This window comes from Ovis canadensis, chromosome 5 (genome assembly GCF_042477335.2).
Source record: "Ovis canadensis isolate MfBH-ARS-UI-01 breed Bighorn chromosome 5, ARS-UI_OviCan_v2, whole genome shotgun sequence".
Lineage (NCBI taxonomy): Eukaryota > Metazoa > Chordata > Mammalia > Artiodactyla > Bovidae > Ovis > Ovis canadensis.
In genome coordinates, this window is record NC_091249.1 from 23317371 (window position 1) to 23337696 (window position 20326).

The 20326-nt window shown below is 38.4% G+C and overlaps 1 pseudogene; it reads left to right on the top strand.

The window, feature by feature from the left end:
- The first annotated feature begins 13307 nt into the window (after positions 1-13307).
- On the top strand, positions 13308-14276 carry LOC138441686 (olfactory receptor 7A17-like; annotated as a pseudogene).
- Positions 14277-20326: the final 6050 nt, after the last annotated feature.

The window sequence follows — 20326 nt, forward strand, 5'->3', positions numbered from 1 at the left end:
GCATGAGTTTGAATAAACTCTGGAGTTGGTGATGGACAGGGAGGCCTGGCATGCTGCAGTCTGTGGGGTCACAAAAGGCAGACATGACTGAGTGACTGAACTGAACTGAACTGAACTGAAAAGATTATTTGGGAAGGAGACTATATCAGGGTCATTTGTCCTTGGGCTGAAGAAATGCCCATGATAGCAGAGCTAAAGCCCTGGGGCCACCTCTTGTGATTCTTTGATCAAACTGTGAAAGTAGCACTTTCTCCTTCAAGTTGCTGTTTGCTATTTCCATTTCTTATATTTCAACTTCTTGGATGGAGAAACAGTGGAAACAGTGTCAGACTTTATTTTTTGGGGCTCCAAAATCACTGCAGATGGTGATTGCAGCCATGAAATTAAAAGACACTTACTCCTTGGAAGAAAAGTTGTGACCAACCTAGATAGTATATTCAAAAGCAGAGACATTACTTTGCAGACTAAGATCCGTCTAGTCAAGGCTATGGTTTTTCCAAAAGTCATGTATAGATGTGAGTTGGACTGTGAAAAAGGCTGAGCGCCGAAGAACTGATGTTTTTGAACTGTGGTGTTGGAGAAGACTCTTGAGAGTCCCTTGGACTACAAGGAGATCCAACCAGTCCATTCTGAAGGAGATCAGCCCTGGGATTTCTTTGGAAGGAATGATGCTAAAGCTGAAACTCCAGTACTTTGGCCACCTCATGAGAAGAGTTGACTCATTGGAAAAGACTCTGCTGCTGGGAGGCATTGGGGGCAGGAGGAGAAGGGGACAACCGAGGATGAGATGGCTGGATGGCATCACTGACTCGATGGATGTGAGTCTGAGTGAACTCTGGGAGTTGGTGATGGACAGGGAGGCCTGGTGTGCTGCGATTCATGGGGTCGCAAACAGTCGGACATGACTGAGTGACTGAACTGAACTGATGCATCTTCAGCAACTTACTCCATTAGCTTTTCTGTCCTGTCATCTGTGCTTCATCTCTTGTCATTTTTCTACTCTCCCAAATTGATTCACATCCTTAAGTGAAATAAGGTTGTGAAAATATATCTCACAGACTGGGTATATCTCTTAATGATTTCCTTATGAAATGTTATATACAGATCAAATTGATTTCATTTTAGTGAGTGAATAATAATCGTGAGTTCTGTTACCTTTTCAGAAAATAAAAATTACCTTGGTGACTAAATCCAGTGACATAATTTCATGAATCTAAGTGTGATACCTCAGGTTATCACTTTTTTGTTCATCATTTCTTTGACATCACTACCATAATTTCTCTTCCCCTAAATGTTAGCATTTAGTGTGTTTCATAGCAAGGCATCCCATTTTATTCCCTCTAGGATCTTGTTCTTTAGCTCAGTGTGCATGCATGTCATCAGTGCATGCTCAGTTGCTCAGTTGTGTCTGACTCTATGACCTCATGGATTGTAGCCCACCAGACTCTTCTGTCTGTGGGATTTTTCAGGCAACAATACTAGGGTGGGTTATCATTTTCTCCTCCAAGGGATCTTCTTGACCCTGGGATCCAACCTCCATTTTCTGCATCTCCTGCATTGCAGACAGATTCTTTACCTGCTGAGCCATTGTTATCAGAGTCACTAGGAAAGCTGATCATCAAGGCATGTCTCCAGTGCTAGTCTAGGTGAAACACCAATTTCAATAAAAAGTTTGACATAATAATGTCTAGAGTCTAAGATGACCTTAACTAAAATGAAGCACATATTTATACCAGATTTTATCTATGAAAATAATTTTTTCTGGTGTACATTTACTTACCAATGTATGTAAAACCAGTGTCCATATGTAAAGGGGTTTATCACTGGCATGAAAGATTGTTATAATTATAGTTTATATTGAATCACCTTTCTTCTTCTGCTTGAAAACTTACATTGTTACCTACAAATATGATTCCTTCCATTGTTCTAAATGAAATATCTTTCCTGTTCTAAATTTTATCATAACCACTAAAGGACATTGAATGAGCAATATGAATATTATATGTGTGTGTGTGTGTGTGTGTGTGTGTGTGTGTGTATCTCCAAAGTCCAGCTCACTAGGGAGCTTAAATTCCTTCTGGTCCTGTGATTCAAAGTCACAGATTTTTTGAACAAACAGGCATATCCTTTTAACTTGGATGGTTACCTACATGAAAACCTCAATGGAATCACTTTTTAATACAGTTATATGAAATAGACTTGAATAACTGAGTAATTATAAATGTTATTCAAATATCAGAACAAATGTCTAGAATGAGAAGCCATACGTTATTATAATTTCACTCAGCTGTTCACTTGGATCATTTTATCAGTTGGTTGCTGCATAACAAGTTGTCCTAAAAGCAAATGGTTTAACATAATGTCTTCACTCTAAAACAGGAATGCACTATGAGGATTTGATCTGAGTTCTGATAGTCTCTTCTTCATGTGTCTGCTGTCAGCTGTCAGACTCTATTTTGTGTTTTAATGTTCCCTCCATGATGGTGTGTGCAGTTGTAGTGCTCTTCTGTTTTGAGTCATTTTATGCCAATTTCTTCTTTTTATATACTCAGGTTAGTCTTTAGTTTACAAGAAAACACTGAAATGGTATTTCAGTGTCAAACGGTATCAAATGGTAATTTCTTCATATTATTATCACTATTCTTATATCCATATATAACATTTTTCTTTCTTCCTCGCTTAAAGAGACATCTCCCAGTTTTATGTGTGGCTCAACTACATGGACTTTCCTTGTTACCTTGAACCATGCAAAACCAGAAGTTTTAAATTCTAATTCCTCGAAGAGTAATTACATACAATAAACCACCAGTTTTTAAAGTATACTATTTGCTGAATTTCAAAAATTAGCTGTATATACCACCTGGTTCATTTTTTAATAGTTCAAAAAATGCACAAGTTTTAAAAGTTATTGTTAATAATGTAACTGACCTGAGTCTCAGGTTTACTTACTTCAGAAGAAAAGTTGAGATGACAAATCCAAGCTTCACACGGATGCTGGGAGGAATGAATGAAATATATTGAAACACCTTGCTGAGTCCTTTCTTTTAGAAAAGTTGTTTCTGTTAGAAAAGTCATTGGCTTTTTCAGCCTAAGTTCAAGGTTAAATGTATATGTATATATATATGTGCCTGCATCTGTATACACCTTTCTCTGAAATTAATACACTCACACTTGTATGCACATGCCTACAGTCTCATTTGTAATCCCATCACAAGCTGGAAGAAAACTTGAGAGGAAGTTAGAGGGATGGAAGTGAACAGATGCTTGAAATAACAGAAAATAGAAATAATTTAGAAATTTTGACAGAAAGCTTTTAAGCAGAATGTGTGCCTGTAATATTAATTTATGATTTACGTTTCTCATCTTAAATCCTCAAAGACCTCACAGTTAGAACCGTATTTACATTTAGGCAATGAGAAATTCTCTCTAGCAGCTAATGAGTCAGAATACCTCAAAAAGAACTTAGTTTTCTCCTTTTGTTTAAGGTAGGATTTCACCACAAAATACCTTTAGATAAGGGAAGCTCACTGATTGAATTGAAAGGTTTAAATTCAGCTCCAAGAACAATATGTGATTGGACACATATCTGTATTAGATTCCTACTGCTCCCATAAGAGACAGGTTCCATCCCTGGTTTGGGAAGACCCCCTAGAGGAGGACATGGCAACTCAACTCCAGTATTCTTGCCCTGAGAATCACCATGGACAGAGGAGCCTGGAGGGCTACAGTCCATGGGGTCGTAAAGAGTCAGACACCACTGAAGCGATTTAACGTGCATGCATGCTCTTGTAACAAATTACCATGCTAGTGGCTTAAAACATACATGCATCTTAAAACTCTTCAGAAGTATGAGCTAAAATTATGATGTCTGCAGGCCCATGATCTTCCGGAATGCTCCAGGGGACAATGCGCTCCCTTCACCGTTTTACTTCTAGTGGCCGCCAGCATTCCTTGGTTCTTGGTCTTTCCTCCACCTTCAAACCCAGGTGCAGAGCATTTAAAAATATCTATCTGACTCTAATTATTCTTCCTTTCTCTTCCGCATTTGGAGGAGCACTGTGATTACATTATTCCAAGTTGAATATCCATGCTAATCTGATTATCAAGATCAATGATTATCCACTTTATTCCATTTGCTAATATAATCTCAGGCTTCTCTGGTATCTCAGCTGGTAAAGAATCTGCCTGCAATGCAGGAGATCCTGGTTAATTCCTGGGTTGGAAAGATCCCCTGGAGAAGGGATAGGCTACCCACTCGAGTGTCTTCCTTGCTACCTAGATAGGATATTCAAAAGGTCTTGAGAATGGGGTGTGGTTATCTTTTGAGTATCTTATTCTGCCTACTAAAGCGTCTTTTCTCAGATATGTATCTTTGATGTCATTCAAAAGTTCTTTTTAAAAAGATTACTTTAACTGGAGTAAAATACCATACGGTATTTTTGATTTTTTTTTTTTTTTGCCATATATCAACATGAATTGGCCATAGGTATACATGTGTCCTCCTCATCCTGAACCCCCCTCCCATCTCCCTGCCTGCTCTATCCCTCTGGGTTGTCCCAGAGCCCTGGCTTTGGGTGCCCTCCTTCATGAATTGATCTTGCAACAGATCAGTCATCGGTTTTACATATGGTAACGTACATATTTCAGTGCTATTCTCTCAAACCATCCCACCCTTGACTTCTCCCACTAAAAAAATCAAACAGAATTTACCACTGCTTACAAAGTGAGTGAGATGTTCAAAATTACATACATGGAAGATTCTCGATGAAGACCTAAAACAGTTTATGCCTGAATCTAACAGAATCATTTTCTTGCTACCCAGATGAAGACCTGTAGCGTCAAGAACATGTAGGACATTGTCAGAAATGCAGAGTCCCTGGTACCTTGAATCAGAGCTGCTGAATCATAATTTGCATTTGAATTATAGTCCTTGGTAATTTTTAAGACTAGTCAATTTAAGAGAGTACTATACTAGAATAAGTTTTATTCCTTTTCACTGATGGTATTTGAGACAGTATATTGTATTGGATACTGTCCTATGAATTACATTTGTAGGATCCCTTTAGACACTGAAAAACATGACCAGCTGCAAAGTCATCTCTGATTGAGAATCACTGCCACAGAACTTGTTAACTAAAAGTGTTTTGATAATCAAGACTCCCAATCAGGACTTTCTTATACTTTTGAGCAGAACATTAAACCCCTCTGTGGCTCATGTCTATAATGGAGAATGAACATTAAGAAGACTACATCACAGAATGAACTTGTATAAAAATTAAAGTGGACAGTCCCTATAATGTGCTAAGTTAGGTTATAGTTTATGTGCAGTGCTGTGCTTAGTTGCTCAGTCATGTCTGACTGTTTGTGACCCCATGGACTGTAGTCTGTCATGCTCCTCTGTCCATGGAGATTCTCCAGGGAAGAATACTGGAGTGGGTTGCCATGCCCTCCTCCAGAGGATCTTCCCAACCCAGGGATCGAAACCAGGTCTCACACATTCAGGCAGATTCTTTACTGTCTGAACCACTAGGTGTATAAAAATATCTAAATTTGCAAAATTTAGTAACAGAACCATGTTCTTGCTACCCAGACAAGGACCTGCAGCATTAAGAACATGTAGGATCTTGTTAGAAAAGCAGAATCTTTGGTACCTTGAATCAGACCTGCTGAATCACAGTTTTTATTTGATCTATAGTTCTTGGGAATTTTTAAGAACAGTCAATTTAGAAAAATGCTGGACTAGAATAAATTTTCTACTTTTTCACTGATAGTATTTGAGTCAGTACAATTATAAGTATTGGATACTGTCCTATGCAATACATGTGTAGAATCCTTTTAGATCCTGAAAAATATAACCAGCTTCAAAGTCATCTCTGACTGCAAATCACTGCCACAGAATTTATGAACTAAAAGCATTCTGACAATTAAAAGACCTGATCAAGACTCCATCCCTTTCTTGGTCATACCTTTGAGCAGAACATTAAACTCCTCTGTGTCTTATTTCTATAATAGAGAATAAAGTCATAATATATAAGAAGACTATATCACAGAATCAACTTCTATAAAATTAAAGCAGACAGTCCCTATAACGTGCTAAGTTAGGTTATAGTGTATAAAAATATCTAAATTTGTCTGAGATTTAAAAACACTCATAATGAAGTACTAAAGGACAGCTCTTAACTTCTGATATAAGCATAAAAATCCTGATTGGGTTGGCAAAAATGTCGGAGACCCAAGGAGTGTAGTGCCCAAGGTTTTATATGAAAGGACAAAGTTGTCACACTCATAAAATATTTTTTAGAAATATCAGGAGTTATGTGTTCACCACTAGTGAAAACTTAAAAGATCTGAGGGACTAAATTAAGTGAGAATTCTTAACCTTAGACTTTGAGGAAACTTTAGCTCAGATTGGGATAAGATGCTGGGATGGTTTAGACCTCTGGACACAGGACAATTAACGAGAAGGAGTAATAAAAACAGAATTCACCTGCCTTGTAAACTGGTCTCTTAGGAACAAAGAATGAACTGGAAAATTTTCCTTTCTGTCCAGACCCCTGTCCCCCAGGGAAACCAGGTACAGAGTATGGGTGTTACAACAGAAAGGTGCCTACTGAGAAGCCAGGTGAGCTATAAAATCTCTCTGCTGTGGTCCCCTCAGCCTGAGAAATCTTGGACGTCACAGAACATGTTTCCTTTGAAAAACTGAGTTTGGCTGGGAAACCAGTCCTTTACTCCCTCCAGCTGTCTTGTGGGCACAGAGCTTCAGTCTCTATTATCAACCCTCCAGGAGGCATTCGAGCTTCCACACAAAGACCTTTCTTTCAGTTCCCATCTAGGTGAGTTTGAGAGCCCAGTAGACACTGTGGGAGAAAAATACAATGCAAACCTTGAACATTTATCTGAGGTCACCTGTGATTGAGTTCAGCCTAACTCAGATACCAGAGATTAGTGTGGTAGTTTGCTACCCGGATTATTGTGTGTGCAGGCTCAAACACTCAGTCACGTTTGACTCTTTGCAACCCCATGGACTGTAGCCTGCTAGGCTCCTCTGTCCATGGAATTTTTCAGGCAAGAACACTGGAGTGGGTTGCCATTTCCCCCTTCAAGGGATCTTCACAACCCAGAGATTGAACCTGAGTCTCTTGCATCTTCTGCATTGGGAGTGGATTCTTTATCACTAGCACAACTCAGGAAACACTAATTCATAAATAAATGTATTTACTTAGGACTAAAAGAAGAACATGGGCTTTGCAGATGGCGTAGTGGTAAAGAACCTGCTTGGCAATGCAGAAGACATAAGACACATGGATTCAAATCCTGGGTTTGGAAGATCTCCTGGAGGAGGGCATGGCAACCCACTTCAGGACTCTTGCCTGGAGAATCCCATGGACAGAGGGGCCTGGTGGGCTACAGTTCACAGGCTCGCAAAGAGACAGACACCACTGAACAACTGAGCAGGCACGCAAAAGAGAAGCAAACACTGACCTCAGTAAGGTAAGGCTCAGTGTTGCCAATTAAATGATGAAAATGGATGCTCAAGTAGAAGAGAGAATGGGAGGCATAAAGTGTTTCCAGTAAAATTTGAACATAAGCCTAATGACAATACGAAGTAACAAGAGTGGAGAAATAAGTTATTAGATGTGGACAGATGTACAGTGAAGTAAGGATTTTTTTTAAAGACGGGTCGTATTTGACTGTTTCCATATTAATGAGTAAGATCTGAACTAAGGGCTTCATGAAAATATATCCCTGCAAACATGTATGTGATGGCTGATTCATGTTGACGTAGGGCAGAAACCAATAGAATATTGTAAAGTAATCATCCTCCAATTAAAAATAAATAAATTTAAAAAGATTCTTGACAGATAGTACCTTCTCTTTGTTGCAATGTTCAGTCACTCAGTTGTGTCTGACTCTGTAACCCCATGGACTGTAGCCTGCCATCTCCTCTGTCCATGGGATTCTCCAGGCAAGAATACTGGAGTGGGTTCCCATTCCCCCCGCCCCCCACCCCCAGAGGATTTTCCCATACAGGGATCAAACCCATATTTCCTGTGTCTCCTGTATTGCAGGCAGATTCTTTACCCACTGGGCAATTAGGAAAGACCTTTGCTGAAAAGTTTTATATGCATTCTCATATAGAAAGAGTTGGAAATGACTGAACACACACAAACACAGACACACACATATATTTATCTCTGTGTTACACATTTACTCTGTTGATCAAAAACTGTCTGTGAGAACCATTTGTATGCTACAGTTGGAGTGTTTTAATTCCTGTCTTTGCTCACATTATTCAAAATAAATTGGAGGCTTTATTTTCTTTCCACAAAATACTTGCCATTTAGTTGTTTTATGTATATATAGATGTATTTCTGAGAATGTTTGGTAATTTATAAAATTTATGTGATCAGTCAGTCATATGGTGTTCCCTCCATTGGTTTTACATTCTTTATTGAAAGATTTGAGCTGTCACTGTAATATTCTTCACTTAGCAATACTTGTTTTAAAAACATACCAGTCATTGTTTTCCTGCATATTTTTTAGTGCTAATTAATCACTTATTATGGGCTTCCCAGGTGACACTAGTGGTAAAGAACCCACTTGCCAATGCAGGAGACGTAAGAGAAATAGCTGGATCCCTGGGTCTGGAAGATCCCCTGGAGGAGGGCATGGCAACCCACTCCAGTATTCATGCCTGGAGAATCCTATGGACAGAGGAGCCTGGAGGGCTGCGGTCCACAGGGTTGCAGAGAGTTGGACATGACTGTAACAACTTAACACACACACACACACACACACACACATACACACACACACACACACACAACCACCTATTAACATATTTCCAACTTTTACTCTCTTCTTCTTCATTGTTCCTTTCAATCTTTTGTGGTTAAATGTATTTCTAAAAGTTGTATTACCATTAGACATCATATAGAAATCATTTTTTAACCATTTGATTAAATGTTACCTTTGTCTTTCATGAACATATTTGAATCCATGTATCTTTAGTTAAGAAAAAATTTGAACTTGAATACTGCTTCCTCCTTGCATTTAAAATAGCTTCTCTTATTTTATTTCCTGGCAATTTGACATTGAATTAGTGGCCAATGTTGGTATCATTAAGTTATTACTGTTCAGGTCTTTATGAAACTTATAGATATTCATTCAATCTTGTTACATTCAGTTATTTTAAAACCACTACCACTTAACCTAGCTTTGTTCTCAGTAACATTGTCCCACATATGCTTGGTTTCTTTTAAACTTTTCTTTCTATATTAGGTACAAACACCTATTCGTATACTTTTCTACAAATGTATGAATAGAATCCTATGCACATCACAGAGACTCTTGATTCAGTGCAGTCTTTTTTTTTTTTTTTTTCCTACCTTTTCCTTTACTGGTCAATAATGCCCCAGGGATTTTCTTCCAATCAACTAGTATTCAGTGTAATATAGGTTCATTATTTTAATAGCTGTTTAGTTAAGGGGCTGTGCTGCTCACACTGCAGATTGTCTTTCCTAATCTTTCTCTTCAAGTTGCTATTATATCATTCCTACAAAAACATTTGAGATTGTTAAATTTAAACTGTGTTTCTAAGCAAGAGCAACTCTGTTTCCCTGGGAACACTGAACAATGCTTGTAGAAATATCTGTCTGTTACTCTTGGAACAGTGGGTGGAGGTCCGGGATGCTCTAGGCATCCTGCAAGGCACAGGACAGACCCCACCACAGAGAACAACCTGTCTGAGAATGTCAAGAGGTGCTGAGACTGAGAAGTCTCCAGTTAAAGAACTTCTGTACTTTTAATATCTGTGCTGTTGTTTGGATGGCTTTCCCAACAGTGTAACATCTTAAATTTCTGTCTGCAAATACAGATAGTGCACCTTTGCTCCCTGTTTCAAAGTACCACTGTAAACTGTGTGACAACTCTGCAAGTATTTCCCCAGATGGATGGTTGTGAAAAAGTGTTCTTTTTTTAACTGTTACTGAGCTTGATAAAAAATAATACCTTGAATTGTCATTTTGATGTGTCGATTTTTTTATTATATGCCCATATAATATAAACCTTTTATTCTACCACCATCAGCTTTTGAAAAGACTTTTAAGAATTGTTGTTTCTCAGTTGACCTTTTGGGGGCTGTTTTGCCATAAAAAAGCTTTTTTATTTTACTTAGTTAAATATGTCTATCTTATGCTGGATATCTTGCTTTAAGGCAGTTCAGCACACTTGTGGATTTTAGTGTGTAGTTTTCTAAGTATTCACCAAAAAGGACTGGTTTTTACATTGGATCGATAATCCGTCTGGTTTATTTGATAATCTAATCTTCCCAAATTGAAGTACAATCTTATATGTATTTAATGAAATCTATAATTGAGAAGTAAATCCTGATTCATTCAATATATAATAACTGAGAATCTAATGTGTCATAATTTTCAGGAACGTTATATAATATATTCATGTTTACACATTTCCCAATTTAATTCTTTTTCCATTGGATATCAGTAAATCATTACTTTTTGCTTGAGTTAGTGTGTGAAACTCCATTCAATTTTTTAAAAATACAATTGCTTTGGGAATAATTTATTCAATTATTTTTCCTGCAATTCCCTTTATTTTGTAACTTCACATATATTTAAATACGTTTCTGTTTGCCTGCATACATGCTAAGTGGCTTCAGTTGTATCTGACTGTTTGTGACCGTATGGACTGTAGCCCACCAGGCTCCTCTGTTCATGGGATTCTCCAGGCAAGAATACTGGAGTGGCTTGGATTCCCTTCTCCAGGGGATCTTCCTGATCCAGGAATTGAACATGCCTCTCTTATGCCTCCTGCATTCTTTACCACTAGAGCCACCTGGAAAGCCTGTTTCTATATAAGTGCACATATATTCACATATCTTTCTGAAAGTACAATAGTAATTCGCCTCCATTTAAAATAAATTTATATTAAAAAAAGAAAAGCTATAGGTCAACAATAATAGGAATGAAAAGAGAAAAACAACTACAGATACGTACAGATTGTGATAATAAAAGGATATTATGGAAAAAAATAGTACCATAGCAGTTGAAGTCTCTAATGATTAGGATTTTGCATTGTCATGGTAAAGTAATAGTACAATGAACATCTATTATAATATAATATAATGTCTTCAGGCATGAATCCTATGAAAAAAACATATTCAGGACAAAAGGATGGATTGACATGGTGTCTATAGAATTTACAGAATATAGTTTGAAAAGCCTTTTGCATGTCGAACAAAGACTAGAATAGCATTGGGGTAGGCTCATCAGATTTATTTTAAAAATATGACAGTGCATAAACTCCAAGAATAACAAACACACAATGCCCCATAAGAAAACTGGGAAAGAGCTTGCCTCATTCCCTATAGAACAGTAAAAAATTGGTCAAAGAAATGGAAAAGATTTTGGGAAAATGTCTTCTATTGCTTTATATAAAACACATTTAGCTTTTGTTGTTTTCCTTTGGATACTCATTTTTGTTGGTGGCTCAGACGGTAGAGCATCTGCCTGCGATGAGGGAGACCTGGGTTTGATCCCTGGTTCAAGAAAATCCCCTGGGGAAGGAAATGGCAACCCATTCCAGTACTCTTGCCTGGAAAATTCCATGGATGGAGGAGCCTGGTGGACTACAGTCCAAGGGGTCGCAAAGAGTTGGACATGACTGAACTACTTCACTTCACTTCACTTCACTTTATTTACTTTGCCCATTTTTCTTTTGGGGTAGTCAAATATTTCAGGTTTCATTCATTATAAAAGTATAACTGTTCTGTCAAGGTAAACATGTATTTTCTTTTTGAAAATTTTTTTTCCTGGGCGTCAAGTAGAGATAACTGGAATTGGAATGTTGCCAAACAAAGGAAGCTTTAATTCATCACGTAGTCTCGGGGACTATTAGAGCTTATTAAATCTTTTACCCCCTAATATCTATTTCATTTCCCTCTCTTCTTTCCCTCCACCTCTCTTTCACACACACACATACTTTTTATATTTCTTTAAATACAAAGCTGAAAGTGATCATAAAAATGAACCCCAAGTTTTTTGGACATGTTTAATCATTAAAGAAGTTGCCAAATTGTAAAAAAAAAAAAAAAAAAAAAAGAACCCCAAGTTTATTGATCCATCGGCAGTCTGTGAACTGGAATTTCTGGGTACAATTTATACATTCTGTAAGAGAAAGATGATCTGCCATGATCAGCTTGAGTTATAATGGTATATGGTGTGAGGAGGGTGGTTCTGGGTGTGAAATGTGTAGTAGGAACATAGCCCAGGAGGACATGGTGTGAGAGTGTTTGTGTGTGTGTGTGTGTGTGTGCGTGTGTGTGTGTGCTTGTGCCTTGAGAGCAGTTCTTAAAGCAGAGGTGCTTGGACTCATATATTAAGGTGCCCTATATCACGGAGCCCAGACCTCAGTCAGCAGAAGGTACTAAGGATGGGAGATGCTTTAATTCACCGGATGCTTTTGCAACTAAATTCATAAAGTGCAAAGAACAAACATTTTCCTTAGGTCTTTTGTAGTGGCCATTCCTTCGCCAGGCACATATTTCTCTAGATATCATACTAGATCATTCTCTCCCTTTCTTGAGCTCTCTGTTCAATTATCACCTTGTTTGTTGGCCTTACCTGAACACTCTGTACATGAAAATACCTCCTACTACTCTCTTTTATATCTAGTTTTGTTTTCTTCATACCAACTGTTATTACTTAACATATTATATTTACACATCATCTTTCACCATCACTGGATTGTGAACATTTTTGTTTTTCGGCACCATCTATTTGTTACCTGTATTTGTTTGGAGGGACTTGCCAGGTGGCTCAGTGTTAGAGAATCTATCTGGCAATGCAGGAGAGGAGGGTTCAATCCCTGGGATGAGAAGATCACCCAGAGAAGGAATTGGCAACATATTGCAGTATTCTTGCCTGGGAAATCCCATGGACAGAGGGGCCTGGCAGGCTACATACAGTCCAGGGAGTCTCAAAAGTGCTAGATCCGGCTTAGCAACTAAACAATATGTGCTTTGAACATGGTTGACACTCAATGTATTTTTCACATGTATGAAAGTATTTCTGATTACAACTGTAGAATGCATGATTTCTTTGGGAATATGCTGAGAATGGGTGAAAAATGCCCAGGTAGAGATGAAATAGAACTTTTCTAAACACAAGATATTAAAATTAATTTATTGAAAGCAAAATAGAAATTGCATTATGCGAGTTATGCCAATTTGTGTGAAAATTATTCACATTATTTTCATTTTTCCTGGTAGTCACCTCCACCCCATGGAACCAGGTAACAATACACAATTTTCTGAATTTTTTCTTCTGGGATTCGCAGAGGATCCAAAACTGCAGCCCCTCATCTTTGGGCTTTTCCTCTCCATGTACCTGCTCACTGTGTTTGGAAACCTGCTCATCATCCTGGCCACCATCTCTGACTCCCACCTCCACACCCCCATGTACTTCTTCCTCTCTAACCTGTCCTTTGTAGACATCTGCTTCACCTCCACCACCATCCCAAAGATGCTGCAGAATATTGAGAACCAGAGCAAAGTCATAACCTACGAAGGCTGCATCGTCCAGGTGTACTTTTACGTATTCTTTGCAGGATTAGATGACTTCCTCTTGACAGTGATGGCCTACGACCGCTTTGTGGCCATCTGCCACCCCCTGCACTACACAGTCATCATGAACCCTTGGCTCTGCGGACTGCTGGTATTGATGTCCTGGATGATGAGTGCTATGAATTCCTTGTTACAAAGTTTGATGGTTTTGCAGCTGACCTTCTGTACAGAGGTGGAAATTCCCCACTTTTTTTGTGAACTCAATCAGATGGTCCAACTTGCCTGTTCTAACACCTTTCTTAATGACATGGTGATGTATGTGGCATCAGTGCTACTAGCTGGTGGGCCATTTGCTGGTATCCTTTACTCTTACTCTAAGATAGTCTCTGCCATATGAAGAATCTCATCAACTCAGGGAAAGCTTAAAGCATTTTCCACTTGTGCATCTCATCTCTCAGTTGTCTTCTTATTTTATTGTACGAGCCTGGGAGTGTACCTTAGCTCTGCTGCTACACACAGCTCACTCTCAAGTGCAACAGCCTCCGTCATGTACACTGTAGTGACACCCATGCTGAACCCCTTCATCTACAGTCTGAGGAACAAAGACATAAAGAGAGCTCTGAAGAGAGGCTATGGAATAATAGCTATAGAAAGGCCAGTTGTCCTGGGGCAGATGAAGTGCCCTTGACTGCATTGCTCAAGCCTGAGAATCAGAAATTGTGACACTTTCCTCAGTGGGAAATAAAATTTGCTCCTTCTATTTATTTTCTTGGATATCCATTTTTATAAAACTCCAACTTTTCTATACAATCTCAGTTACTCACTTTATTAAACTTTCTTTTCATTCTATTATTTAGGTATTTTTTTTAAAGTTGTGCTTTTTTCTATTTCAAAATTTTCAAAACTTTGAATATGAAATGTTTGGGCATTTCTATTTTTTATGGAGTGACATGAGGAATAATACTTTCTTAAATGACAAATGTCACCCTGAGTAATTTTTGCCTTGCTTTCTGGAAAAAAAAATATCATGAAATATATTACTCATGTAAAAAATTGTACAAGTGAAATCCAAGGCAATTTATATAATTTTATAAAAGGGTGAACTGAATCAGAGGGTGTGGAGCTATAGATAAGGAGGGTTGATTGCAATGCTACAGGCAGATTTTCAATTGCACAAGGTGCCATTGCTTCCAAACTCTGCATTGTTCAAGGGTCAAATCTTTCTATATGTTCAGCATGCGTATATACCTCATGATCAAAGATGACTCACTAGAGAGCTTGATTGCATATCCAGTCATGTGGTTCAAGTCACAATTTGTGCAAACATGTTTGCCAATATCCTGCTTACCTGGGAGGAAACTGCAATGGAATAACATTTTAGTATAATTATCTGTAATATAATTAAGAAAACAGAGTGGTGAATGCTATCTTTAAAGATCAGAATAAATGCATAGAATGAGATTATAGGAGTTGATCTCAGTTCTATACCATTTTTTATTTTATTCATTTACTTGTTGCTGCATAACCACTCATCCCAACAGTAACTGTTCTAATGTGATGTCTTTATTATCAAATGAGATTTAATGTTAAGGAGTTGTTCTGATCTCTACTGGATTCCTCATGAGTCTATGTTTCTCAGTAATTCTATATGTTGGAACTCTAAAGCTCATCCATGAGGTTGTATGGAGCCACGTAGCAATTCTTTCCTCACTAACATGTGATAATCTACTCCATTTATTTGTGTATTTTAATCTTTTGCTTATGCATGTGTCCTCAGTGGTGTCTGATCTTCATGAACACATGGATTGTAGCTCACCAGGCTCCTCTGTCCATGGGATTCTCCAGACAAGAATACTGGAGTGGGTTGCCATTTTCCCTTCTGGGGATTTTCTTGACCCTGGGATCGAACCTGCATCTCTTGGATCTCCTGCATTGGCAGGTGCATTCTTAACCACTGAGCCCCCTGGGAACCCCCAATTTTAACCTTATAGCTTGTGGGGGAAAGTCTGTCATTGGTGACGTCAGTATTATGGTGGCAGACGACACTCTGTTTGTTTCTCCCCTCAATCTACAACTTGTAGATAACATCATGCATAAATAAAGTGTTTTTTTTCTACTAAACACTTCAGGACATCAGAGATACACACAGTTGTACATCTGAAAGGGAGCAGATTTTTCACTTGGAGGAGGTGGAGCCAGAGGAACAGCAGAGGCGGTGATGCTGATCCACCCCATGGTTGAGGCAGCTGAGGCTGCAGCCCCAGAGCACCTAGGTGTCCCACTGGAGGTGGTGTGCGTAACCCCGGCCTCCTGGATTCAGTGGCACCTGCAGCCCCAGGGAACCAGGCATCAGTGGGAGGCCCTCACGCAAGGTCACCGTGCATGTGGCAAGAGCACCTACCACTCTAGGACCCCTCCCCAGCAAAGATGCCAGCCACATCAGGGACACTGACAACACCAGGTCACCACTGATGCTGGAGGCACAAACATTGATAGCAAGGACAATGACAATGTGTCTGGAAGAGGCCATGAAATGCAAAAAGTGTAGTTCCTCAAATATGGCAGGAGCAGCTCATGAGAAAGAAACCAAAAACTTGTGCCACAAAGTCAGTTAATCGAAAAATGCAGAAGGACCTCTGTTAGCAATCTGTTCATTTGCTAGAATCAAAGTATACAAGGCTTTACATACATAAGAACACTGTTTGCTTCCTCAAATGCAGGACAGAGGAGCAACCCACTGAGCACCATGAAAAACCACAGTAACATGGAATCACAAAAAGAAAACAACAGTTTTCCATGAACTAATTTAATGTCGTGCAAGAGTATGATTAAGCAAGTGGAGAATTCAAAATAGTGTCATGAAGAAGCTCAACAAGCTACAAGAAAACTCCCCAAAGACACTTCATTTAGCTAAGGAATAAAAATAATGAACATAAGAACAGTTTCTAAAATAATGAAAGCTCTTGAACATAAGTAAACAGAAATTCTGGTGCTGAAGAATTCAGTAAATGAGATGAAGGATGAATTGCAAAGCACTGGAAGTGGAGACCATATGCTGTAGAGAGATAGTGAGTTCAAATGTAGAATGATTCAGGTAGATGTGAGGACAGAACTAAGAATTTTTTTTTTAATGAAGTTATTCTCTGAGAAACTTCTGACTCTACTAGAACAGGTAAGAAGGATACTGAGTGTCTCCAAAGCAGAAGAGAGGGAGAAAGGAGCAGAGAGATTAGGTATAGAAATAATAGCTGAGAATTTTCCAAGTCTGGGGAAGGAACCGAATGCACACATCTACAGAGGTATAATAGGACACATAAATGTTTCAATGCAAAAGACCTTCTCCAACACACACGTATTTAAACTGTCAAAAGTCAGTGAATGAAAAGACTTCCCTGGTGGTGCAGCAAGCAAGAATCTGCCTGCCAAGGTGGGAATAGAAACTGTGGGTGATGCCTGGTCTGGAAAGATTCCACATGCCACAAAGTCACTATCCCGGGCACCACAACTTCTGATCTTGTACTCTAGAGCCTGAGCTCTACAGCAAGACAAGTCACCACAGTGGGAAGTCCTCGTACCACAACGAAGAGTAGCGCCCCCACCTCCACAACCAGAGAAAGCCTCCACAAAGCAAGGAAGACTCAGTGCAGTGAGAAACAAAACAAACAAACAAATAAATAAATAAATTTTTTTAAGTCAGTGAAAGAATATCGTTTTTATATACTAATAATCTATATAAAATAGGCAATCAACAAGGACCTAGGGAATTAAATACAGGGAAAAAACTCAATATCTTGTAATAATCTATACTGGAAAAAGAATCTAAAAAATAATATATATATATATATATGTATACATATATATATATATATAATTTTGCTGTACACCTGGAACTAATATGACATTGTAAATCAATTACATTTCAATAAAAGTTATTAAAAAGAAAGAATATTAAAGATATTTAAAAAAAAAGTGAGCGAAAGCCAAAATCACAATGAGGTACACTTTCCACAGTAAGAATGGCTATTATCAAAGAGAAAAAAATCAACAAGTTGATGAGGGCCACATGAGACCAGGAAATGATACACAAATTTCAAATTTTCTTCTTCTACAATTATCAGAGAAACCAGAACTGCAGCACCTTATATTTTCACCATGTACCAGATCATGGTGCTTAGAAACCTGCTAATTATCCTGGTCACCATCTCTGACTCCCACTTCCACACACCCATGTAATTCTTCTTTGCCAATCTGTTCCTTTCACCACTATCCCAGAGAAGGCAAAGCCGTAACCTGTGAATATACTTTTACCTACTCTTTGTAGATTTGAGCAGCATTGTGCTGACCACAAAGACCTATGACCACTTCATGGCCATCTGTCAAACTCTGCGCTATCCTGTTACCATGAACACCCCCCTGCCCCACACACTTTGTGGATTGCTGGTTCTGGTGTTTGGTTCATAAGTGCCCTACCTTCTTTGTTACAAAGATTAACAGTGTTGCAAGGGTCCTTCTGTACCTTCTTGGAATTCTGTACTTTTCCTGTAAAAGCAAATAAGAGGTCCAACTAGTCAATTGTGACACCTTTCTTAATGACACGATGATGTAATTTGAAACTGTTATATTCCAGGTTGGTAATGGACTGGTTCCAAATTGGGAAAAGAGTATGTCAAAGCTGTATATTGTCACTTGGCTTATTTAACTTATATGCAGAGTACATCATGAGAAATGCTGGGTTGGATGAAGTACAAGCTGGAATCAAGATTGCCAGGAGAAATAGCAGTAACCTCAGATGGCAGAAAGTGAAGAGGAACTAAAGAGCCTCTTGATGAAAGTGAAAGAGGAGAGTGAAAAAACATTCTTAAAACGCAACATTCAAAAAACTAAGATCATGGCATCTGGTCCCATCACTTCAAGGGAAAGAGATGGGGAAACAAGAAACAGTGAGAGACTTTATTTTCTTAGGCTCCAAAATCACTGCAGATGGTGACTGCAGTCACGAAATTAAAAGACACTTTCTCATGACCCAGAAAGATGTTATGGGGAGGGAGGTGGGAGGGGGGTTCATGTTTGGGAATGCATGTAAGAATTAAAGATTTTAAAATTTAAAAAATAAAAAACTAAAATTTAAAAAAAAAAGTAAAAAAAAAAAAGAAAAAAAAAAAAGAAAGAAAAGCTTTGACAAACCTCGACAGTGTATTACAAAGCAGGGACTTTGCTGAAGAAAGTCCATCTAGTCAAAGCTATGGTTTTTCCAGTAGTCATGTATGGATGTGAGAGTTGGAACATCAAGAAATCTGTGTACCGAAGAACTGATACTTCTGAACTGTGGTGCTGGAGAAGACTCTTGAGAGTCCCTTGGACTGCAAGGAGATTAAACGAGTCAATCCTAAATGAAACCAATCCTGAATATTCACAGGAAGTACTGATGCTGAATTCAAGCTCCAATATTTTGGCCACCTGATGTGAACAGCTGACTTATTTAAAAAGACCCTAATGCTGGGAAAGATTGAAGGCAGGAGGAGAAGGGGACAACAACAAATGTCTTCCCTGGGATCCTTTACTGTAAGATAGTTTCCTCTCTATCTGGAATACCATCAGCTTGGGGGAAGTACCAAGTGCTTTCCACCTGTGCATCTCACCTCTCACTTGTATCCTTGTTTTACGGGATGGGCTTTGAGTGTACCTCAGCCCTTTGGCTACTCATGCCTTTCTGCTTAGAGTCAAGTGCAATCACCTCGGTGATGTACACTGTGATCACCCCTATCCTGAGGCCCTTCATCTATAGACTAAGGTATGAAGACATACACAGGGCTCTGAAAAGATTACTTGCAGTGGCAAGTATCAAAGTACCACCAATGGTAGTGTTAAAGAAGTTCCCTTCTTTTCAGAGTGTAAAGAATTTGAACTGGAATCTGATATTCTGGCTCAAATGATCAGAAACACAGTCTCTGGACCACTAGAGACCTGAGGAATCCAAATCTGCATTTGAACCACAGACCTTGGTGATTTGTGTGAACAAACTGTATGAACAGTGAATTTATAGATATTCTTGTCTGGAATAGGATTTCTCACATTCTTACGCTGCCTTGGGCAGGAAAATTATTTGTAATGGGTGCTGTTCACTGGTTTATAGGAGATTAGTAGCATCCCTTCAGCTATTGCCAAGTATCTCCAGTGTCAAAATCACTGGTTGAGAATCACTGGGACAGAGTTCCAGAAATAAGAGACCTCAATCCAGACTCCAGTCTTACTTGGTTTGTACTTTTTTTCTTTATTTCAATTTTATTTGTAATAGATTTATTATCAAAAAGTCTGATAAAAATGACAAATGTTCATTATTAAATATTGACGTCAAATATACAGTACCATTCATACAGTTTTGAGTACCTTTGAAGTGGATAAACTATGTCACAGCTATTTTCTAACTGAAAGCATCTGCCATATATCTGCTCCTTTCCCTTCTCAATGCCCCTACTTTCATCAGTTCATACTACACCTACTGAGGAAGTTTATTAGGACCCTTTCCTTCAAGTGTTTTTGCTATTTCAACAAAAATCCAACAATTCTCAAAACATAACGAGTCATAGTTTAATAGTTTAATGTATTTCTTTGTGTTTGTTTCCAGATGACTTTCAAAGTTCCATTAGAGCATTTAACCAATACAATATTGTAAAGTAATTAACCTTCAATTAAAATAAATAAATTTATATTAAAAAAGAAAAAGAAATAAATGAGATT